This window comes from Elephantulus edwardii, unplaced genomic scaffold (genome assembly GCF_000299155.1).
Source record: "Elephantulus edwardii isolate Elephantulus edwardi_28Jun2011 unplaced genomic scaffold, EleEdw1.0 scaffold00097, whole genome shotgun sequence".
NCBI lineage: Eukaryota > Metazoa > Chordata > Mammalia > Macroscelidea > Macroscelididae > Elephantulus > Elephantulus edwardii.
In genome coordinates, this window is record NW_006399847.1 from 4,529,646 (window position 1) to 4,533,025 (window position 3,380).

Below are 3,380 nucleotides of genomic sequence, written 5' to 3' on the forward strand. Positions count from 1 at the left end.
GACTAGGAGGTAGGGAAAGGGCAGAAATTGTGTAACAATAAAAGAATTTTTTTTTTAAAGAAAAAGTGAACTGCGGGAAGGGGTGGTTAGGGAGGAGTATGTGCAATAATGAATGAATGGAAACCTCAGTTTTCTGTAATCTTTCTTTAAAGTGTTGATAAAAAACATTTAAAAGAGAAAGATATCCATTTATTTGTTATGAAACATCAGGACTGTCTTGGGGCATACCACGGTCAACTGTCATAACGTGTTCAGTAAGGACAACGTTCTATTCTCTACAGCGCTGACTATCCGTTGGGTACTTAAAAACTTGCCAACAGATATTCAAGTTGCAACCATTGGTGTTTTCATGTTCAGAAAAAGAATGAAGAAAATAGAAGGTAAATGGAAACAATCCATTATTACTAATGACACTTACAGTCCTGAATTTTCACAACCTGAGGCCAGAAAAATGATGCCTGCTCACCAATGTTAATTGTGCTGAAAGAAATCACAATAGGAAGTCCTGAACAAAGTGGGAGAAAACTGTAAACAAAGCTTAAAATCTCAATAATGGCCAGGCTGACTGGTGTAACAGAGACTGTTGGAACTCCCAAGTCCGTGGCCTTTAGTCACTCTTTGAACCTGGAACTGATCTAGCCCCATCACACAGCTTCAGCCAAACAAGGAACAAGTCTGTACGGTAAACAATAACGAGAGGGAGACGCTCAGTGGTTAGAAGACTCAGTTACACAGGATCACAAAGCAGCATTTGCCTGGAGATAAAATTCAGAAGATAGCAAGGAAGTGGATGGAGAAAAGAATCACAAAGATAAAATTGAATGAGTGATGATACGATGTAGGGATTGTAATCAGTGTCACAAAATAAATTATGCATGAATGGTTGAATGGAGTATCAGTCAGCTCTGTAAATTTTTAGTCATAATTTTAAAAAGAACAATCATTCTGGAAGCAGAAAAAAGTATCTTTTACTTTCTAAAAATCAAATAAGATATAGTTCTTTTTTGATCACTAAACCAAAAACTGAAACCTACCCACCTGCTTCCTTTGAACATACCAAGGCGAACCAACTCTGCAGTGCAAGCACAGATCCAAAACAATGGTAGGGGAAAACCCAGCTCACTGATGATTCAAGTGAACATCAGAGAATATCCAGATGTCATTGACATTAACATCAACCTGTATGTTAGCTATGAATACTAGAAATTGCATAAAAACATAAATAATTAGCTTCAAAAGGAAACAAACAGCAATCTTTATTCAAAACATTCTAGCTGGAAAAAAAAACTAACAGAAATAGATTTGTCGGTGACCTTAAAATAACTGCCAACTGAGTGACAAAAATCTAGTTGGTGGCAGGATCTAAGAGCAGAAGTAGGCACTATTATGGCTCTAAGATTAAAAGACATCTTAGACCAAAGGTATTGAGTGAGAGGTGATGGGGTGGAGAGCATGGGGTTGGCTGTATTTCCCTCCTGCTCATTTAGTCCTTTCTCCCTTTGTAATAAAATCCTTTGAAAATTGTGTTATTAACCTCACCCATTAAAACCCTACACTGCTATCAATTCCATAACAGAAAACAAACTAGTCCTGGGCATGGCTTCTTTGGAATTTTTCTCTATACTTTTGAATATAGAAGAGAGAAAATGACAAATGCAACTATAAGTAAAGCTGACAGTAAACTATTTTTAGCATCCTTTCAACATCCTTTCAAGCATGAGTGACAGAAGTGGAACACTAAGAAGATGAAGCAAGAGTGAAATTTATCAGATCATAAAGCTGAGAAGTCAAAAGCTGGCCATGGCTTTATATACAGCAGGATCCAGACATTCTGATGACACCATCAAAGCTCTTCTTTACCTCAGATTCTTTTGCTGTGTTGTCACTGGGCAGCTTCCTTCTGCAATCAATTATAAGCACAGAGCAAACAATCCCTATAGCCAGTCATTCTATGCAAGGTCTATGAGAGAAACAACCTTGGTCTATTTCACATTATTGTCACAGGATTAGGGGAAAGCACCATGGCTGAAACCTTCACTAAATAGAGCTGGAGGGGGTAAAAGACATCCACTGCAACATTTAATGAATATGTCTTGAAAGAATTGATGAACCAATAAAGTATTCTCAACCAGTAGCATATTTGTCCCACTTGAGACACTTGACAATACAGACATTTTTAGTTGTCGCATTTGTGGGTAAAGAAGCTGCTACCAGAATCTAGTGATAGAAGTCCAAGACACTTCTTAACACTCTGGCTCTCAATGCTGATAGGTTTGAGGTTGAGAAGCCTGGCCTAAAGAGTAGAAGCAGATACTTGGATCCACAATGAACACCCTTGGCACTAGCAGTTAAGAAATCAAAAGACGTGGACAATGTCCTGGCTAAAATGGAAGAGGATTCAGATGACCTACCACATGGACACATCATTGGCTGTGTAGCATTCACACCACTTCCTTAGCCTGGCACAGAAGCTGATGGACCAGGCCTCCAGAGCAATGATCGAGAACTTCAACAAATACATCTCCCTACACATCAGAAAGAGGAAACTAGTGTCCTGCATTTGTATTCGAACATCCTCGACCTATAGATCAGTTAAGTGGAACCCAAATACTACACAGATAGGAAAGATGCATGTGCCATGAAGTAGGACCTCACCCAGATGGCAGACGAGTCTACTGTTCTCACTTTGTTCCCTGCTCTTAAGTTGCCCAAATCATATATTCATGCCCTTGGCTCCCACAAGCTCTGAAAAATTAGGACCCTATCTTTGTTCTCTTGCTTCTCCCCAGGAGTCTGATGACAGCTGAGATGGAGCTGAGGGAGAAGGGCAGGCGCATGGCACTGAGGCCCATTGATAACAAGATGGAAGCCAAAGGCAATTCTCTTCCAAGCTCGAGTGAGGAAGTTGGGAGAAGAAGGGCCTGGCTGCTGGAGATAGTGGTGGAGGACCTCAGTGAGGTCAGCGAGACCACTGAAAGCACAGGAGTCAAAGACAGCTTACATAAGGCCTCCAACTGGGCCTCCTAGAGCCTGGTGCCTGCAAAAGCCTTCCTCCTCTCGGCTGACGCTCCAAAGTCCAACCTCTTCCTACCCAGTTTCCCAGCAAAGATTTTCCCCTTAGTTTTGGGGGTGTGGGGAATCAAAAGTATTATCACATTAGGAAAATCTGCTGTCAAGGACTTCTTCAAAGTGCTTAAGAGGCAGAACATCAGTTTAAAGACTAAGGTGCACCTGATATAAGGCATGCACGGTCTTTTCAATTACTTTGTAGACATCTGATAGTTGGACAATGAATAAGAATGACAGAAGAATCATCAATGCCTTTGAGTTGTGATATTGGAGATGAGCACAGAGTATCTCATAGACTGCCAAGATAATAA

The 3,380-nt window shown here is 40.5% G+C and overlaps 1 pseudogene; it reads left to right on the top strand.

The window, feature by feature from the left end:
- The first annotated feature begins 364 nt into the window (after positions 1 to 364).
- LOC102853215 lies at positions 365 to 3,027 on the top strand (annotated as a pseudogene).
- The last annotated feature ends 353 nt before the right edge of the window (positions 3,028 to 3,380 follow it).